Source organism: Anabrus simplex, chromosome 5, assembly GCF_040414725.1.
Source record: "Anabrus simplex isolate iqAnaSimp1 chromosome 5, ASM4041472v1, whole genome shotgun sequence".
Taxonomy (NCBI): domain Eukaryota; kingdom Metazoa; phylum Arthropoda; class Insecta; order Orthoptera; family Tettigoniidae; genus Anabrus; species Anabrus simplex.
Window position 1 is genome coordinate 88,006,820 of NC_090269.1, and position 22,693 is coordinate 88,029,512.

The following is a 22,693-nucleotide window of genomic DNA, read 5'->3' on the forward strand; positions in this document are numbered from 1 at the left end:
AGTGTTAATTGTTAGACGAGGTGTTTCGTCATCTCGTGGAATTACCATAACGGAAATTAGAGCTGTAGTACTGTGCTTCCCGTCACTAAGGGACAGAGTGAAGGAATCTTCTCGGGTCTCCGAATCATCGTGAGAGTACATGATATCATCAAGCTGATCCATTGTAAATACGTCAACAGTCTGAACTTCTTCAGCGTCCTTGCGACCATGAGTTATAAGACGTCCATGCTGAGGGGGACTGAGAACGTGGAATATTAGAGTGTCCGCGGGTGTGTCCAAATCCTCCGCACTGAGTACGGCTTGATCAAGCAAGGCCTCCAGGCCCTCCATCACGACAAGTTGTCGAGGTGCGAGTTGCGGAGGCTCATCATTCACCGGAGTTATCTCAATGGGGAATGCGAGAATTGCATCGGAAGATTCCTTACGGTGACTGCTGGCAATATCAAAACATGTAAGGGAGAAACCGTCCTCACGCGGTTCCATATCGCGGTGTATGCTCTGCACATATTCGAGTGATCCTCGCAACACGGACGTGTAGGGGAACGCTGAAACAGGAACATCGGAGCGGTCTATCTCGGAGCCTGGGGAAGGAGTTGTGTCAACTAGGTAACCGAAGAGTGGTTGAGCGATGACGGTGCACTGCAGATCCTCCACTGCGGAATCGACATCCGTCACCTGAAACATTAAATGACTTTTATGCTACCATGACACAAGGTGAGCGTCTTCTAATCAGTGTATACAGTGCTAATTCAGTTAAATAATAATATATTGGTTAAATAATTAGTTCAATAATAATAATAATAATAATAATAATAATAATAATAATAATAATAATAATAATCTGTTTACCCTCCAGGTTCGGCTTTTCTCTCGGACTCAGCGAGGGATCCCACCTCTACCGCCTCAAGGGCAGTGTCCTGGAGCTTCAGACTCTTGGTCGGGGGATACAACTGGGGATAATGACCAGTACCTCGCCCAGGCGGCCTCACCTGCTATGCTGAACAGGGGCCTTGTGGAGGGATGGGAAGATTGGAAGGGATAGACAAGGAAGAGGGAAGGAAGCGGCCGTGGCCTTAAGTTAGGTACCATCCCGGCATTCGCCTGAAGAAGAAGTGAAAAACCACGGAAAACCACTTCGAGGATGGCTGAGGTGGGAATTGAACCCATCTCTACACAGTTGACCTCCCGAGGCTGAGTGGACCCCGTTCCAGCCCTCGTACCACTTTTCAAATTTCGTGGCAGAGCCGGGAATCGAACCCGGACCTCCGGGGGTGGCAGCTAATCACGCTAACCACTACACCACAGACGCGGACAATAATAATAATAATAATAATAATACTAATAATAATAATAATAATAATAATAATAATAATAATAATAACCTAATATGCCATAACGTGAGAATGATAACTCATATGTTAAAACTAATACAATCTTCAGAATCTAGGTCTGAAGGACACCCCAAAAAGGGACTACAATTTTAGACAACAAAAATAGTTTTCTCAGTATTATTATTATTATTATTATTATTAAGCCTACAACATAGAAAAAGGAACACCAGTACTTCAAAAGAACACTGGGAAGTGTTTGCTGATGGAAATGTCATTAAAATATGTTGTAATTTAAATTCCATTTAGTCCTCCCCATTTCAAGATATCTCAATGAAATTTCGTAATCATAACTGGGGACCCTTACCAAACAAAATTATGTAAATGAGGTACCATATATTTTAAATGTCTTACAGGAGAGAGACTTTTTTTACTTCCTTATGAAAGCATTTAAAAGCATTTGTCTACCAATTAGGTACACTTTTCTCAGAAACTAGTGGTCAGATTCCAGCAAAGTTTTATACATGATTTCTCAGACCCTGTTTGATCTAGTGAGTGAAATATAAAGTTACAATCTTCCTCCTTGCATTTTAAAAATAAAATTCTTGACATACATGAAATATTTTACAAAAATTTTTCTGGACACTTTTCTGCATATAATCACCATATCCTCTTTCACCAGCTGTGTTGTACTCAATCCTGTTAATAAATAAAAAATCAGACCTGTATGAGTAATAGGGCTTGGGAAAAGTGTACCTAAATAAATAAAATATCAACTTTTGGAAAAACATATAAAACTAAAACCATGTCAATTTAGCACATAGTCATTTGCTGAACTGTTTTTTTTTTTTTTTTTTCAGCTTCCATGACTCGCTGCAAGTCTATCTTCTGAAGGGCACTCTCCATGTTCTTTCCTGGTTTGATGCCAAGCTTCTCCATAACTTGCAGTCTTTTAACACTTCCATCGTTAAAGCATATGCCAGCATCAAACACTGCAAGTTTTAAAGTTTTTATTCCTATGAAAAGAGTTTTGGGTACCCTTTCCTATATGCAATGGTTGAAGCTTTCATTGGGGTTCTGGGTTCGACCATGTAAACATTTAGCCAGCAACTTTGGATCACAGAGTTCTATGTACACAGGATTTATTTCTGACAAAACTGCTGGAGGTAATGAGTGCTTATGTGACAATGTGTCGCCTGTTACCTGTGCCTTTTGGAACCCACACCAGGAGTCAGCACCTTTTGGACAAAGTTCATGGAGGCACTAACAGGTACATTCGTAGAGTATTCCATTGTTTCACTACAATTGGCTCTATTTCCTTTAGTGGCAACACGGGAATGATACTTTCCCTTCCCAAATTTCTTAATTCTGCCCATACTCTCAAACTAGATACACAATATAAGAGCAAAACTAATAAAAACACGTTGCTTTCACTAACTTTCTAACCAAAACACACCTCATGTAAACATACAAGTGAAAGGCGGGACATACGCTGTTTGTTTTCATGGCGTTCAAAACTACTCCTGAGTGGCCAGAGATACCAACCTATCAGTTGACATTTACCACAGACTCGTAAATAAAGAGAATTGTTCCAACTGCAGCAGTTACATTTGCTGATCATTGCAAGGAGGGCGTGGCTGTACAGACGCCATATTGAAAAGACCGATTTGGGGACTTTCAATTGTGATAACGTTAAAAATAATTATATCAGCATGTAGAGCACACTCCACGGAATTATACCTAACCAAAAAGGAAAATTCGTATTTTTATGCGCAAAACACTTCCCCGTGTCCTTAAGATAACTCATTATTTGGGTAAAAAGTTTCTTAACTTGAATTTAGTTTTTATCTCTTTCTTTTTCACTAATGCGATCATTCAATTTAATCTCACTGAAACCTCTAAGTAGAATATCCCTTGAAATCACTATTATGCTGCCCATTACAACCTTTGTCTCACTAGTGGATTCATCTGTTGCTTCACAAAGCTCAGAAGGCTAGAGTAATTTGGATAAAGTATACCTTCTGAATGTGCAATAGGCCGTCTCGCACAGGTTAAATGAGGATTTTTCCGCTGACTCAGGGTTTTCCCGTTTATGCCCTTTCTATTTATTAAACAAAAATAAGAGTAATCAGTGTGGTAACTTTGTTCACACCATACCATCAGAACACCAAATATCATGCTCCTCCTTTGCCCATTCGTCCAATGACGCAGGTGTTCTGTACACATGAAATGTGGTGCCCATGACTTACCTTGGCCCCCAGTTTCGGTTTGTAGTAAGTAAAAAGGCACTGTTTACTAAGTTCGTTATAACTTGCCTGCACTGAGAGAACATGTACTTCCACACATGTACCAAAAAACCGTCAGGGTCGTTAATACTTTTCATTCGTGATGAAGCCATTTACATATCTATAAATAAATAAATATATTCACAAATATCTAATTTACAGATGCAGATGCATAATGTGTAGGCACAATAAACGAACGTTGGTGGGAAGTGCATAAATACATTACCGGTATCACAAAATTTAACAATATCTGAAGTACTAGAGCTACTATAACAAAATGGACAGCAGGTTTGGAATATCCAGCGCAAATATACCTAGAATCAGTTTTAAAATTACGGACAGTATCGCATTTGTTTTCTTCAGCAACATAAAAACTGAAACGCGAGGGTACACCCGCCCCGTTCGTTCAAATGAAGCGCCTTTTAAAACACCATTTTCAATATAAACTTGCAACTACTTGGGCAAGAAGTCTAAACTTTTCCTCACAGATAGCTCTACCAAAATAAAGTATGTTATGTCCTCTAGTGTGAAGAGGAAGTATTACAATTCTAAAGTATTTAGTATTTATTGTTAATGAACATAACAGGCGTTCAGCCCAAATACAGGTTCACAATGCAATAATAATAATAATAATAATAATAATAATAATAATAATAATAATAATAATAATAATAATAATAATAATAATAATAATAATAATAATAAAATAAGAGTCTATATGCTAATTTGATACAAATAAGACTAATCTAGCCCCACCCTGTCCTCGTATTCTCCACATAACCGCCACAACAGATCGTTGCTGCAAGAACCGACGACTTCCCGTTACAACAGACTATGCACATGTCCTTGTTTACACAGCTGCTTACTTCGCATTCCTTGTTCCATGACCTATTCTATCTGGATTAAAGTACACCAGATGACAACAATTGCATACTTTCCTGCAATATGGCAACCAGTAAGGCCTCTACATTTCCAACATACCATATTGTTCACCTACTGCACTAACTCACCAACTCAATGCTCTTTGTTATCCCGTGGTCATACTTAACCTCCAGGGTAGAATTCCACCTTCTTCACTTTGTACACATCGCCAGCACTTCACTTACTGTTAAATTTACCAAACAACTCCATCCACTGAATATCATCATACAATTAATCAAACCTCCCTTAAACACACATCATCATTCCACACACATAACCCCGTATCCCCTCTAATCTATACTTCATAGTCCAATTCTGCCTCCTTATTCACTCCTCTCACTTTATATCTCTTACACATACACCTATCACCCCTATGACTCTCCCTCTCCCATCATTCTCTCACAGGAAATTTTTATCGCACATAGATACCTGTTCAACTCTCCTGCGTCTTCCCATTCCTTGATAATCCACCTTATAATAATCTTCTCATCCCCTTTTCCTAATATTTTCCGACGTTTGGCACTAAATAAAATATTTCTAATCTTACTTGTTTCTCTACAATTATCTAATAAGTGAAAATCATCGTTCTCTGCCCCACAATGTATACATACTGACTTTTTTCTACCTTTTAACCAGCTCTTGTTCTTATGCAATCCCATCAGCCACCATCCCAACCCTCCCCTGTTTAACCTATCAACGTATGTAATATTTATCCCCGTTACCTCCTCTACTTTATTAAAAATACTAAGGGGACTTCTTAATCTACTTTCTTCTAATAATTTCTGCCTATGCATATCTCTAATCCTCCTCGAAAGCACCTTCAGCCCTCTAGCTTTTGTCTTCGTCCACATCTGTTCCCACATGTACCCCAAGCCTATCATCTCCAAGTATCCCGTAATTTTTTCTAGCCAGTAACTTCTAAAGTAATTTGTTATTTTAAGGTTTTCTAAACTGCGTTGATTTGCCTTTGTCTTTTGGTGCATCACAGTTGTCAACACTTCGATCTCTTTCCGCCAACTTCAAAGTTAACCAATAAGAAATTTTGCGTGTGTATTTTTCCATCAATCAGCGTTTTCTAAATATTTAATTATCCAATCAAATTGGGAGGGGATCGGGCCTTAGTCCAGATCTCTCTCGAACCTTCCTCTCAGGTATAAAAGCTGGCAATTTTTCGAGATACCTTGTCTTCTTGATCGTCCAGTTTACTGAGTGTGTGCTAATAGTGGAAGCGAGGGCGTATCGCCCTTCATCGAGCAGGCCAGCGCAGTGAGGTAACGGGAGCCATTTTATAACTAGGTGATAGCCTCTGAAAAGCTAGCTCGAGGCGAATTTTTACTATCTTTAATGATGTAAGTTTAAATTTCCAGTCTTCTAAATTGTACATTTCTTCTGTAAATTTCAAACAAGCCTAAAAGCACTTCTCTTAAGTTCGGGAATAGAGAGTGTGACACTCTCTCGTATTCCCCATCAACTTGAATTAGAGGTGACTATGTTTTGTAACCGTTTCTGTCTTTATCTTTGTAACATAAATCTTCTCCATCTAGTCACCTCAGTAGTATAGGGTTAGCTTCTGTAACGTCGGGCAATGAGCCCAACTAGGGTTTTAAATCGTCTAAGTTTCAGCTTCAAGGAGTGCAAATGTCTGCCTTCGCATCATTTTGATTTTTGGGCCAGTAACTTTAACCTGTCTTTTTTTATTCCCACAAAGGCCCGGTAGAATTTGTATTCGATACTCCTGTAAAACTTAGTTATTTCTGTTAAGCGGTTAGACCACGAGAGTTTAAGACAGGGAATTTTGTTTGTATTGTAAAATGTAGGTTGTGCCTCGAGAGGCCTTAAAGAGTAAATTTTAGTGAGCTAATATGCTCTGGTTGTTGAAGGTTGCCGTGAGAAGGCAGTAAAGTTACACGCTTTGGAGCATAGTCTCCTAGATATTCATAGAACATCGACGCTCTTTCTATTTTTGTAGAAGTGTTATTAAAACTCTATAAAGGAAAGTGGGAGACCTATTTCCTTGACTCTTGAGTGTACGGAGCAAAGGTGCTCAAGTAACATTCGTAAAATCGGGAGCTTCTAGCTCAGAGGATTAATTGACAAATGATGTTGATTTTCTGATTTCACCTACTTTGTATTTAAACTGCTATACCTGAAATCTTGTTCCGTCGCTGAACGACTATAATAATAATAATAATAATAATAATAATAATAATAATAATAATAATAATAATAATAATAATAATAATAATAATAATAATAATAATAATAATAATAATAATAATAATAATAATAATAATAAGTTAATAATAATAATAATAGACTTGACGTCCCACTAACTACATTTTCGGTTTTGGAGACGCCGAGGTGCCGGAATTTCGTTCCGTAGGAGTTTCTTTCATGTGCCAGTAAATCTACCGATACGAGGCTGACGTATTTGTGCACCTTCAAATACTACCGGACTGAGCCAGGATCGAACCTGGTAAGTTGGGGTCAGAAGGCAAGGCAATAATAATAATAATAATAATATTAATAATAATAATAATAATTATTATTATTATTATTATTATTACTTTGGGCAACCTGTGTAGAAGCAAACAACTTCATTCTGTTATTAAATTATTTTTCTCTTAATAATAATAATTTCGTGCGATTAATCAGCCTATAAAGCGGGCCTTCCGATGAGGGGGGAGGGGCAGTGCCAACCGAGTTCATAAGGAACGACATATTTAACAGTACCGAGACCCACAATAAGGATAATTTCTTCGGTAAGAAATAATACCTAATATTGTAAACTCTATGTTGCGTCATATATATGCTTCAAACTTTGAAGCGAATTGGGCTCGTGCATATGTTCATAACAAAACGAACGATTTTCTACAGTTGTCCACTATTTTTCTGCCGATAATACAAAGAAGCCGTTAGTAGTTAGCCCCGAACGCTAATAATTTCAGTACTCATCATCATCATCATCATCATCATCATCATTTTCCATTATCCAGCTGTAGCTGGGAAGGAGCAAATACGGTTCCTCTAGAGAAAAATCTTTCTGTTTTTATTATCTCAATATCTCGATCACCAAACCAACCAGCGAGATATTGAGCCCATAATTCTGCCTTGCTAAATATTGTAACTAGAAAATTGCAACTACAAGTTGCAACTACGAGTGCAACCGTAATTCTTTATTGCAAGCTCATCTCACGTTCCGTAGCGTGACAACTCGAAGTGGGAAGCGAGCCATCTATTCGAACGAGGTCGGAACACTTCGGCAGGCTTCGGGTAATTAATAATGAACTTCCAGATAATAACCCTCATTGCGAGAGATTTCGGCACTATCATTAACAAAGAAATAAGTAAAAAGAAATAAGTAATTAAGAATTTTAAGAAACATTTAATGAAGCTGAAGTCCACAGGGTGGAAATGTATTTAATAGGCCTGCAGAGAAGTGGCATTTATGTTGGCCGTGAGGGAAACACGTGTCAAGGGCACGCAATCAAAATGCGCGCGAAATCGCCTGTACGAAATTAATTTATTACGCCTGTTAAAGGAAGCCTTGATAGTATTCGACAGGAATAGCGAAAGTGCCGACACCGGGTTATCATCATCCCCACACCCATCCCAAGTACGGTTCCGAAGTTATGGACGCATTCTATATTAAAAGCAATCAAGCTGGTAGTTTTATGTGTTATGTAACTGTTGTATTCAGAGTATTATTGGAATCGTCTCACTAAGATCTAATCTTAATTAGCGGTACTACCTTTGTCGTTTTCTGCTAGTAATGCCTTAGGCTGCGTTCTACAAGAAGGCGTCACTGTTAACCAGTAAAGTCTGTTTAGAGTTGCGGAAGGAACTGGTCGGATGCTGCGTATGGATCATAAATGTAGGTAATGAGATAAATTGAGAAGAGTTTTGAAATGTGGTGCCGTAGAAGGATGGGAAGAATAACGACGATCTCCATGGACACAAACGAAGAGGCCTCATGAAGAGTTGCCTGGAGGACAGCAACCCTTGACACAATTCTTCAGAGTAAAATATCCTAAGAGGAAACTGCCTGTTGAACAATATCGTTGAAAGAAAATTAGAGTGAACAGAAGACCGAGGTAAATAAAAATACAGATACCAGGTGATTTGAAAGAAAAAGATATTTGATTCTGCAGGAGAAAACTGAGGATAGAGAGATGAGAAGAAGCAAATTCACAGTCCGAGTGAAAGGACCTACAACTAAACACTTTATCCGTGTTATTTCTGCGGTGTCTGGGGTCAACATGGTTCGTTTTTGCCCTTTTCCCCGTGGATTTAAGGCCGAATGCACTTCCTAACACCACGTGGAATTTTAGGTGAAAATTCCGATCCTGGATTGTGCAGGATTCAAACTTGAGCTTTCTGGGTCGAAAGTAAACACAGCTGTCAATACGCTAACAACGCCTGCCAAACAAATCATTTAAGAAGAAGAATCGTGCTCGCCTATGGTCATAGGGGTCCCGGGTTCGATTCATAGCAGGGTCGGGAATTTTAACTATCATTGGTTAATTCGGATGGCACGGGGGCTGGGTGTGTCCATCATCTCGACGCGCAGATTGCCTAGGCCTACGGGCGTCAAATCAGAAGATCTGCACCTGGCGAGCCGAACATGTCCTCAGACAGAAGAAGAAGGAGAAGAAGAGGAAGAAGAAAACTGTCTGTTGCTTGATGTCGTTGAAAGAAAAGTATAAATAACAAGGGGACCTGGGAGAAAAAGAACTCAGATGCCAGGAGATTTAAAAGAAAAAAGTATTGATTGTCATACTTTATAGACTAATATACCTCTTAGCGTTCAGTCTTCAAGTCTAAACTCCACCTCAATTCTCTATCTCTATTCTCTAGCTCTGTGGCCTTATTTAGTCCCATACCTCTTATCCTCAAATCATTTGAAACTGGGTCCAACCATCGTCAACATGTTTGTTTTTGTTTGTTTACAGTTTGCTTTGCGTCGCATCGACACAGATAGGTCTTACGGTGACAATGGAGGAGGAAAGATCTAGGATTGGAGAGGAAGTGGCCATAGCCTCAATTAAGGTACAGCTCCAACATTTTCCTGGTGTCGAAATGGGAAAACACGAAAAACTATCTTCAGGGCTGCCGTCGATGGGATTTGAAACCACCATCTCCCGAATTCAAACTCACAGCTATGCGATCGTAACCGCACGGCCAACTCGCTCAGTCAAGAAGAAGATTAACATTATTGTTATAAAATGGTCACGTCCGGCTTCATGGCTAAATCGTAACGTGCTGGCCTTTCGTTACAGGAGTTTCGGGTTCGATTACCAGCAGGGTCGGGAATTTTAACCAGCATTGGTTAATTCCGATGGCACGGGAGGCTGGATGTATGTGTCGTCTTCATCATCATTTCATCGTCATCACGACGCGTGGGTCGCCTACGGGAGTCAAATCAAATGACCTGCATCTGGCAAGCCGAACTTCTCCTTGTGCACTCCAGGCACTAAAACAGCCATACGCCATTTCATTTTTGACCATCATAACGTGTAAGATGCATATGGGCGTCAAATCAGAAGACCTCTACCTTGCAAGCCAATATATCCTCAGACATTCCCGGCACTAAAAGCCATACGTCATTTCATTTCATATAGCCACAACTACAATATACACACTTCGGTTTGAAATCATCCAAGCTGCCTGTATGTCCATTTCGACTTTCCATTTCTTCCAGATGCCAGTGAAACCGTAATTCTATTGGGTGACCTATTTCTGAACTTTAATTATTTTATCAGTCCCCTCTGTGGATAAGTGTTTCAGTGTCGGATCCCAACATTCTGGGTTTGGGATTTTTGAAAGGTGGAAGGAATTTTATTCTGTATTCCATGTCGTACACAATGTCAGCATGTAAGTGATCGTTGGTGGCACGTTCAGTGTTATACTTACCATAGTTAATTAATGACAGACTTCTGCTGCCACATGGAAAGACACGGCAGCTTCAACTTTTTGCTTTAACACCGGCATTAGTAAACAATTATTTGCATTAGGAGCGTGTAGACGGTGGAGTCAAATTTTAATAGTTATTAATTGGCCATCAGTCAATTTTTATGCATTAGATATGTTCAGTGTGTATGCATTAAAGTATAATTAAACTAGTTCACTAATCTGAATGAATTATTAGTAATATTACCAATCAATCTTAAATGAAAATAAATGAAAATATTGGTGATGTAAAATACACCTATTCCATACCATGGTGAATTTGACTTCTTTCTCTACTCTTAAGTATGTCAATTTACGATTGAATAGCTACTTTCCAGACACTTCTATTTCAAAGTTGTCTCTGATTGCTTGAACTGTGGTTGGCTCGCTTACCATAAGCTTCTCTGATTGATTCAAATTTCTTCTCGAGAACTGATTTCCTGAAGTTTCCTCCATGTTTTTAATTTGGCTGCTCCATGGTTAGCATTTGTTCACCTACTGTTGTATCGATTTCGTTAATCCTCTGCGGGTCAGTCGTAGAGTGTTAGCCTTTGGATCCCAAGATAGCGAGTTCGAAACCGGCAGAGGTAGTCGGAATGTTGAAGGGCGGAAAAAGTGTCCACTCGACCTTCAATGTCGTACGATGTCGGCATGCAAAAGATCTCTGGTGACACATTTGGTGTTTACCCGACAAAATTAATTAAAACTTAGTCATAGACATCCAAGAGAGTTTCGACTTAGTCTGCCATTTAGTAGGCCTAGAGTAAAATGGAACGTCCAAATTGACGAGCAGACAGCCAGATGGCGTCAAACTAAAATGTCTGCACACGGTCCATATGAGTAGTAGTAGTAAACACAACATGCCAATATACGTTTACATTTTTACAGCACGGTACAGTAAGGTTCATTTCCCTTTACACATATGCATAGGGAAATAAACAACGAAAATTTTTCTGATGGACTGCATATCCATACACGGCTGGAAGGGGTGACCAGTCTTACGGAAAATAATAGATAAGAAGGGCATTGTGACATACAAGGTTTTGTTCCTTCAACGCCGATATACTGGTTCCATCTACGTATAACAGAAGTGCAGAACATCCAATTATCTCTGGATAATCCAAGTTCACAACTCAATATGTTGTTGCTCGACAGATCAAAGTCACAAACTACGTTCGTTTCAAAGAGAAATATTTATTAAAGGCTCTGAACTGTTTATACTGTATTTCATGTCACTTCGTGAGGTATGCATCCATTTCACAAGGCACAAGTGAGTCGTTTTGTAAAGAGCAACTTATGACGAAATCTCGCCTTACTTTGACCTCAATGCACCACTGCAACGAACTCACGTATGTATATTCAGGGTAATTAAAACGAAAAACATCAAGCTATTTTGGTGAAATTTATCCTAAATTGAATTTTAATTTCGCTTTAACTTTTTTTAAGAACATCCCACTATTCGTCTTATAAACGGAGAGACACTTCAAAGTGCGAGTTTAATTACCTACTGTACGTCACGTACGGAATTACCTCTTATTTACAAAGTCGTGTGGTATTTACAAGATAACTTTATGATGGTATCAACTTTATTTACCAATAATGAGTTCCCATAGCTATCTGTCTCTAACAGTGCAGTGAGTACGCCGGTATGTAGCAGCCATAATTCAAGGATAGTAATTACTAATTAGAGATGAACGAGTCAGCGTTCATATCCGACGTCTTCGACTGGCAATGAATCCCCTAGCAAGTAAGCAGACCTTCATTACACCTGTGAGCCTGCGATGCGTAAGTCCTTTCTGACGTCATGAATACGAGTTCCGTAACTGCATACACTCCGATTGCTTCATACAGTATGTATGCGAAGGAGAGTGGAAGAATCCATCAACTGGACAATCCCTTCTCCAGGAAAATACGCTTCAATTCAGAGTTCATAGATTTGGTTTCAAAGAAAATAATGGAGGTGATTACCACAGGGCTGTGCACAAAAAAAATAGAAGCTCAAGCAAGTCTCAATTGGAAACTGCTCAAGGAAATGCATCACAAATGAACAATTTTTTTGTTTTTTTTTTGTTTTGTTTGTTTTTGTTTTGGGAGAAATTTTCCAGTTCCTAAGCATATAATACTGTATGACCTTTCACCAACATTTGCTTCTAGCAATATCCGCAGCTTTTCTTCTAGTGACTACCTTAGGTTGTAATGCAAATCCACAGCCTGTTTCCAGTCGTTCGACCGGGTCGGGAATGGAATGAATAAAGCCCCATCTAGCGGCGGGGATAGGAATTGTGCCGGCTGCCGTAGCCAGACGCACAGCTCTGGGGCAATGATTAATGGCTGAGAAGTGAAATGAAATGATATTGGAGAGTGTTTCTGGAATGAAATGTGACAAGGAAAACAGGAGTACCCGGAGACAACTTGTCCCGCCTCCGCCTTGTCCAGCACAAATCTAACATGGAGTAACCGGGATTTGAACCACGGAACCCAGCGGTGGGAGGCTGGAGCGCTGACTCCTGAGCCACGAAGGCTCTTTAGGTTGTAATCTCGGATTATACACTGAAGAAATTGTAAATTGCAACACCCAGAAAAAGAGTTGCTACATTGCTGCAATTGAACATGCAGGACGAGTGTTCGGTTGTTATTCGATGATTGAACTTTCAGGACTCTCTGACCGCAAGTTTGGACAACAATCAATACAGGATGTGCCCACCACGAGCTGCAATACATTGCTGAATTCGTCGAGGCACGGAGTCAATAAGGCTCCGGATCGCTTCCTGAGGAATTGTGGACCATGCTTGCTGCACTGCACGGGTTAGTTGTTCCAGAGTTGTGGGTGGCTGAGGACGGTTGGCCAGTTGTCGACCCATCATGTTCCACACATGTTCAATAGGACTGAGGTCCGGGGATCTGGCGGTCATTCTAAGGTTGTGATGTCGTGGAAAGCTTCTTTGGAGATGCGTGCAGTGTGAACCCGGGAATTGTCCTGCTGAAACATCCCATTAGCAATGTTCGCCATCATAGGGACAACCACTGGATTGAGTACCCTATCAACGTACTCTCTAGCAGTCATAGTGACCTCAACAAGCACTAATTGTTATTTCACAATAAAGCCAATAGCTCCCCAGACCATAATGCTTGGTGTTGGCCCTGTGTGCCTCTCGACAATAAAATCTGGGCGGCCCCTCTCCCCGGTACGTCAGCGCACACGATTCCGGCGATCACTGCGGGCAAGACAGAAGCGCGATTCATCACTAAAGACGACCTTATACCAATCGTCGAGCCACGTCGATCTTTCTCGACACCAGGCCAGCCTTACATGTCGCTGTTGTGGGGTCAATGGAACACCTTCTGCAGGGACACGGGCTCGTAAGCCAGCTGCACGCAGGTGATTACCAACTATTTGTTGTGTAACGTGGGGTGCCACAGCTGCTCGAATTTGCGCTGCTGTTGCATGGGGTTCCATCCGGGCCATCCGAATGATGCGGCGATCCTCTCTCACAGTTGTTTGTCGCGCTGGGCCTGTGCCAGGTCTACGTGTGTGGGTACCTTCATTTGACCACTGCTGCCATACACGTTGTACCGTAGATGCCTGTCGGCCAACACGTGCAGCGACAGTCCTTAGCGATAATCCAGCCGCACACAGCCCAATTATCCGAGCCCTCTCAAACGGCGTCAGTTGTTGATAGCGTGCTCTTTTCTGTCGTCGAGGCATGTTTGACGGGGAACAATTCACTGCAGAGACTGCAAGTCAACTACGCTACACCACAGTCCGTATACTGGAGTTGATTCCTCCGCGACCAATCACGTGGGGAGACCTGTAGCAACAATCCAATTCGTCTGAAACTTTGATCGATTACATACCTACATGGCGTCGTTCCATATCTTGAAAATCAACCCAAAAGACCAATGCCTTCATTGTGTTGCAATTTCCATTTTCTTAAGTGTATCGAGGAAATAACTTCGGTGTATTTATTAAATTTGAAACATTTTCCAGTATTTCTTGGAAACGTTATAAGTTATAACCATATCGGTAATACATTCATATACCTTCCTCTCGGACTATATTCACACGACTTTCCACTCTCTACTAACTATGCCAGCCACGCGGTGTAGTGGTAGCGTTACCTGCCTCTTGCCCGGAGGCCCTGGTTCGATTACCGGCCAGGTCAGGGATTTTGACCTGCATCTGAGGGCTGGTTCGAGGTCCACTCAATCTACGTGATTACAACTGAGGAGCTGCTTTGTTTCAGAATATCTGCATCAATTCTAAGCTTCCTCTTGATTCATTGTTAGGGTTTGTTTGGTTGGAATCTTACTTTAATCTCCGAGAGGTTGTGGTCCGAATCTAGGTTTAAGCTTCTTCTTACCTTGACGTTTAAGATTTCCCTTCAGTTTCTGGTCATGGTCGATCTGAAACCAACGTGTTAGGAGATGCCCATGTTTTTTCCTTTTGGGGAGTGCCTTGAAGTGTGTAGACAAGAGTGAGATGGCGGTCCCGGTCTAGAATGCCAAGCATAACGGCCGAGAGAATCCGTCGTGCTGACCACACGACACCTCGCAGTCTGCAGGCCTTCGGACTGAGAAGTGGTCGCTTGGGGTTCAGTTTGGTTTGGTTTCTCTGTATCACCATAGAAGGCTGAATGAAAGTCGCCTGGTGAGCGCAACTATTCAGGGTGGTCGGAAACAACGTGAACCGGAAATCCGCGTTCGAGGGTTGGCCATACTGATAAATAATGTGAAAAACAAATCAATATTTCGCGCCGTTGTCATTTTATTGGATACTGAAGTTAGCCAATCAGAACGCTATTTTGCTATTTGCTATTTGCTTTACGTCGCACCGACACAGATATGTCTTACGGCGACGATGAGATAGGAAAGGTCTAGGAATTGGAAGGAAGCGGCCGTGGCCTTAATTAAGGTACAGCCTCGGCATTTGCCTGGTGTGAAAATGGGAAACCACGGAAAACCATCTTCAGGGCTGCCGACAGTGGGGCTCGAACCCACTATTTCCCGATTACTGGCTACTGGCCGCACTTAAGCGACTGCAGGTATCGAGCTCTGTCCAATCAGAACGCTTTGTGGGCGAATGAAAGTTAGTTTATCGAGGCGATGTTGCTTAATTTGCACGTGGCTCAAGACCAGCTTGAGTGCACTAACCGAAGAAAATAATCTTAGCCAGGGGAGAGATTTGAACACACACCTCCTTGCTGACAAGATCGCACCACAGCACGCACGCTACTGTTACACTGGCTGAATCCTACACTGTGTTTGTGTTTGATGCTGATGGGTAGCTTCTCCGTGATCGGTCATTTAGGGAAATGTTCGGTAAGCAGCCATGCGTCGTTAATAGCTCTTTTCTTCTTTGTACCTATCTTCACAGGTACATTGCTACACTTGGACTTCCATTTATTTATTTGTTTATTTATTTTAATAATATTCCCCTTCTTCTTCTTCTTAATCCGTTTACCCTCTAGGGTTGGCTTTTTCCCCTCAGGCACAGCGAAGGATCCCACCTCCACCGCCTCAATGACCAGTACCTCGCCCAGGCAGCCTCACTTGCTATGCTGAACAGAGGCCTTGTGGTGGAATGGGAAGATTCGATGGGACAGGCAAGGAAGAGGAAAGCGGCCATGGCCGTCACTTAGGTACCATCCCGGCATTTGCCTGGAGGAGAAGTGGGGAACCACGTAAAACCACTTCCAGGATGGCTGAGGTGAAAATCGAACCTACCTCTACTCAGTTGACCTCCCGAGGCTGAGTGGACTCCGTTCCAGCCCTAGTACTACTTTTCAAACTTCGTGGCTGAGCCGAGAATCGAACCCGGGCCTCCGGGGATGGCAGCTAATCACGCTAACCACTACACCACAGAAGTGGACAATAATAATATCTTTGATATCACGTCTCACTACTAACTACTTTTACGGTTTTCGGAAATGCTGATGTAATAGAATTTTGTCTCCCAAGAGTTCTTTTACACGGCCTCGAAAGGCCAGAAAAAGTGCCGAGAGGATGCGTCGTGATGACCACACGACCCCTCGTAATCTGCAGGCCTACCGGCCGAGCAGCAGTCGCTGGGCAGGCCAAGGCCCTTTCAAGGGCGTTAAGTGCCGTGGGGTTTGGTTTGGCTCAGAGTTCTTTTATATTCCGACAAATCTACTGATAGGGGGCAGGCGTAACTACCCAATTTCATACTGGACTGAGCTGGGATTGAACTTGCTACCTTCGGCACACAGAGTCCTGAGCTACTCCCATTTGAGCCGCTACGCCCAACGATAAATAGATAGATAGATTGATAGGTAGAGATAGATAGATAGATAGATACATACCTTTGTAGTTAACATGATTGTAACCGGGCGAGTTGGCCGTGAGCCTTCATCCGGGAGATAGTAGGTTCGAATCCCACTATCGGCAGCCATGAAAATGGTTTTCCGTGGTTTCCCATTTTCACACCAGGCAAATGCTGGGGCTGTACCTTAATTAAGGCCACGGCCGCTTCCTTCCAACTCATAAGCCTTTCCTATCCCATCGTCACCATAAGACCTATCTGTGTCGGTGCGACGTAAAGCCCCTAGCAAAAAAAAAAACATGATTGTAAGTGAGGTTTAAAGGAAGAAAAGAAAGGGAATATTTCGAAGTAAGATAATTGATGAGGTGATTCAGATGACTGGACGTAGAATTACGATGAAATGAGGATGACAATCGGAATGAAGGGATGAATAGTTACAGCGATAAAGCAGTGCATTTAGAAACTGATGATGACTGATAAACAATCATACTCCTTCCCACTAGTATCTATACATCAATTCAAATCCCGAATACAAGAGGTTACACTTCAACTGACAGCTGTTACCGTATACAGGAGTGTCAGGAACATAGTGAGCGTTAGACGGTAGGTCATATTGATAAATAATTTGAAAGGAATAATTCGATATCTCTCGCTACTGTCATTTTGTCCGGTGCTGTAGTCAGCCAATCAGATCGCTTCGCAGGCGACTTCAAATGGGCTTTGCGCGGCACTGTTGCTAAATCTGCACGTGATTTACGACCGGCTTGACAGCCAGTATCACCATAGCGTACCGTACTTGCTTTATCGCGATCTTGTCAGCTGGGAGATATGTATTGTACCAGGAACACCGCTACGACAGAAGTCCGAAGTATGTTTGTTGAACTTCGCGCGAGGTGGAAGGTAGGCAGCCCGCCGAACGCAGTGACGTACCCAGCGAGTGACGTGGCCGCCGTAAGCCAGCTATCCGCTACCATATATGGTAATGATCCAGCTCCTCCTCAAAAGTACATTTTTGAGCTAATTCATCGCTATTTTGACACTGCCAACTTGAAAGCCTTTACAATGGACATCATATCTTAAGATTTCAAGAAAATCCGCCGAGTATTATAGAAGTTATAAGGGTAGATAGTACCCGAGTTCTAGACACTTCCATGCGAACGTGTATAAAAGGAGGCCCACCCGACCTACGAATTCAGTGTCTGTCACTCCGCCGTCTCTGTGACACGGGTGACAAGAGAAGTGTTGTGCGTGTCGAACTTCTAGTCGACAGTCTGCGAAATCCAAGTTCGGTATTTTCTCTAAGTGTTGTATCAAAACTTTGTCATATTCTTGAAGTGCCTGAATGGGACTTTACTTTGAGAGCATCGTATTGGAACTTAGTCATATTGACACATTGGGACTTTGTTTTTTCGTGTGTCGTGATTGGACTTTGATATTTTCTTAAAGTGCCATATAAGAACTTTGTTTTTTTTCTGAAGCATCTCATTGGAACTTAGTTATTTTCGCCAAGTGTCGCGATAAGACTTTATTATTTTCTTAAGGTGACGTACTGGAACATTGTCATCGGAACTTTATTTTCTTCGAGTGTCGTGTTGGGACTTTAGTATTTCGACACGTTGGAACTTCATTTTCTTCGAGTGTCGTGTTGGGAATTTAACATTTCGGCACATTGGAACTTTGTTATTTCTACACATTGGAACTTTGTTTTTTTTGAAGTGCCACATAAGGACTTACTTATTCAACGACGATTGAAAGGACTTTGAATTTTCACGAGTGTTGTGTACCACATAGAACTTACGTTTCGAACTCATTCGAACTTATATTTTTGAATCAATTTCTGGAACATTGAACTTAGGGGACATTCAACATTACGTTTAATTGTGAAATATGCAATGCTTTCCAAGTGCTGCACAGGGACTTATGTTTTGATTCTTAAAGACTGTGACAATTCATAATACGCATATCGCATTACCAGAAAGCATAGAACTTTCCAGTATTTTGAGTGATCCATAATTTATGAAGTCAGACTTTTTCCTTCAAATATTATTTTCTTTAATGGCTATTCACTTCGCCTATTAATACAACAGGACATTTTCCGAGTGCTACTTATTCAGTTCATTGCCAATATGCTTTAAATCTTCAGAACTATGCATTTAGGACTGCAGTGACAGTAATCCTCTAGAACATTCTGACTTACAGTGGGCTTGCATTATGAACTTGCATTTCTACCAGTACTTGTTCTTCGAGTGATTATTCCAGAACGTTTGATTTAATATCTAGAGTGCAGTAACCATAATTAAAGGGTCATATCTGTTCAGACAGTGCCCTGACTGTGTGGAGTGCCGTGCAGGAAATTCACGTGTGAATTATGTCTCGAATCGAACCCCGGAACTTGTGCCAATCTTCGAGACATTCCAGAACGTCGGGACATTCCAGAACGTCGAGACTTCCAGAACGTCGAGACATTTCCAGAACCTCCAGACATTCCAGAACTCCTCATCCGAGCAGGTGTGGTCCCTGCCCAGTCGATGTCCAGCACCATCCCAGGACTTGGAGGTACCAACCAGCCACGACACTTCCACGCTGCTGTACGAAGGTGATATGAACTTGCTTTTGATGATCAATAAACTCAATTTATCAAAATAATCTCTCAAATTGATAACTATACCTCTCTCTGTACCAGCTCCAATGATAAAGCCACTCCCTAGATTAAGAACCCTGCTCATTCATTTAATATCAAGCGCCTTAAAGATATGAACACATTTTTACGGGTACAGTATAGAAACATCTCCTCTGGCGAAGTTCTATTCTTAGACTGGTGCTCTCATGCCGGTCATAAGTCACGTACAGATTTAGCAACAACGCTTCGCAAAGCCCATTTGAATTCGCCCGCGAAGTGATCTGATAGGCTAATTTCAGCAGCCGATAAAATGACAGTAGCGAGAGATATCGAATTATTCCTTTGAACTATTTATCAATATAACCTACCGTCTAACGCTCATAAACCCGGCTCACGTTCTTTCTGACCACCTTGAATGCAACGCCACGATTTATGTTGCGTGTAACTTAGTCCAAACTTCAGGAAGAAATATTTCTCACTGGAAGCAATTCTTATTTACTATCCAGATACGTGGATGCTGCGCCATAGAGTTGGCACAACAACAGAGAGACGCCTTCCACATTATCGGTTAATAATGGATGACATCAGTCTTTCTTCACGTCGCTGTTCGGAGCAACCTCGTATTCAGATTCTGCCATACTTGTATCGATATTTCATCATGTACTAAAGGATGCAATCGACAGGCCTGGGTAAGCATAACACATGAGCTGTGTACACATATGAAGTTCAGCGAGGCAGAAAGGAAAACATTTGCTTGTTGTAGGGAAGATCTCGTTTAGATGCACATTGTCCTGGCACAGAGACCGTATAGTTCCACACAAAGGAACGCAAGGACACGAGATATGTTTACCACAAAATTATTTATAAAACTTCATGTAAACATACGTAAAATAGGTAGATGAATAAGCAAAATGCAATAGGCAATTATTGGAAGGATAGACGTTGGTGTAGTCTAAACAAACTTTAAGTGGTGTTTATTTGTAATAATAATAATAATAATAATAATAATAATAATAATGACGGAAACGATAGGTGGATAGGAATCATCTTGTAACATCCTGGACGTGTTCAGCTAGTTTTTTGAGGGAAGTACTGTTCAGAGGAGTAGCGGGAAATCAATACACGAATATGAGAAATAGATCAGAGAGGATTTTAATTAATTTATTAAGTTTCATTTAAAACCTCATCAGTCTCTACTACAATTTTCCACAACTCTTTTCTGTCGCGCGGCTTGATACGAAATGAAGAAACCGAAAGACCTGTAGCCTATATATACTCAATAATTAGAAAATAACAATAACGGTTGTTTAAATAAATTCATTCCAAGTATGTGTTCATGAACCCTTTGAAATATTCTTCACCGAGCAAGTGGCTTTGTGGTTTGAGTCACGTAGTTATCAGCTTGCACTCGGGAGACAGTAGGTTCGAATCCCACTGTCGTCAGTCCTGAAGATATTTTTCTGTGGTTTTCCATTTCTTCACTAGGCAAATGCAGGGGCTGTACCTAAAATAAGGCCACGATCGCTTACTTCACATTCCCATCATTTACCTACCCCATCATTGCCTTAAGACCTATCTGTGGCGGTGGGACATAAAGAAAATTTTAAAATACGTTTTTTCGGCTTATCCCAGTTATTTCTGGAGTTGCTGAATCCACCCAGGCTAATTTTGGTTTCCGCCGGGGGTTCAAAACCGGATGTCTTTCTGACGCCATATAGTTCTTGAGATGGAAATCTCGACCCAGTATTGACCACGATTTGAATCTCAGTCTTCTGGGTGAGAAACCAGTAGGTAAGCGACTGAGAAAAACAAGCCTCTTCGTTTATAAAACCATTTTGTAATATTTTCTTCACAATTTGCTCTACGTTGCGCTGACAGATAGTTTATATAGCGACGTTGGAAGGAAGCGACCCTGACCGTCGTTAAAGTACAGCTCCAGCTTTTGCCTGGTGTGAAAATGCGAAACAACGGAAAACTATATTGATGGCTGGCGACAGTGAGGGTCGAACCCACAATCTCCCGGATGCAAGCTGGCAGCTTCGTAACGGTAACCACGTAGCCAATCGCTCGGTCACAAACCAAGATACGCATTTATGTTTATAATGAGTATATGTATGTAGTACAAAGTGCTTGTAAGTTAAGTATTAACTTTGAGATGTAACTAATGGAATAACTCAGGTGAGATCTAGAAAGAAGATCCCCCTGTGGGCGGGGGTGCTAGAATAACACACGCGTTATCCCTTGCGCGTCGTAAAAGGCGACGAACATTGGCTCCAGGGGCTCGTAACTTAAGAGCGTGGATTGGTGACTACCGAGCCCTCAGCTTAAACCTGGCATTGCTTCCACTTACTTGTGCCAGCTCCTCGCTTTCATCTATTCTATCTGCCCTCCATTGGTCAACTCTTGTTCTTTTCCGACCCCGACGGTATTACACCCTAGGGAAACTTTCATTTTCACACCAGGCAAATGCTGGGACTGTACCTTAACTGAGTCCACGGCTGCTTCCTTCTCACTCCTAGCCCTTTCCTATGCCATCGTCGCCATAAGACCTATCTGTGTCGGTGCGACGTAAAGCAACTCGTAAAAGAAAACTAAAAGTCCCTCATACCAGGCGCTAGTGTGCCGTCCTGAAATTGAAACGGAGTCAACTGTATATGGTTTCTGGTGAAAACAAGGACAAGCCAAGAGACAATGAGCACCGTAAATCACACACGAATGTATGTAACCGTTCTCGATGGTGCACCTTACGCCATTTTGTAGCTTATTCCATTCGTTCAAGGTAACTATATCACACCCCAATCCTAAACAGTATACGACAAAACAAAACGCATTATTCTCTCGAACATTGTTACAGTTACGAAAAAAATTCATATAAACATTTTTCTTACAAATCCATTCTTAAGTACAGATACTTTGCTCAAATCCTTAATAGGATTAACCGTTCAAGCAGCGTATTCACTTTTAAAGGTCCCAGGCGTACGTTTTCCTCTGACTTTCTTGACACTTCCCTTCGTTACATGGCTTGCTTAACAGATAGTGTGATAGTTAAAACAGAATCTTTTTCTTGAATACTGTTAGAATTACAAAACGGAATGCTTACAAACTTTTTTTTCTAGGAAACTGAATTTTAAATTCAGCCTCTGACTCAATAATTTAACAGGACTAGCGGTTTAGGCAGGGTATTCACTTTCAAGTGTCCGGTGCGTACATTTTCCTATGACTTGTTTCACATTTTATTTCCCTGCATGGCCCCTTAAGATACTGTAATAGTAGGTAGCCTAAACGTTAACCAAAGGTTTCAGTTGTATGC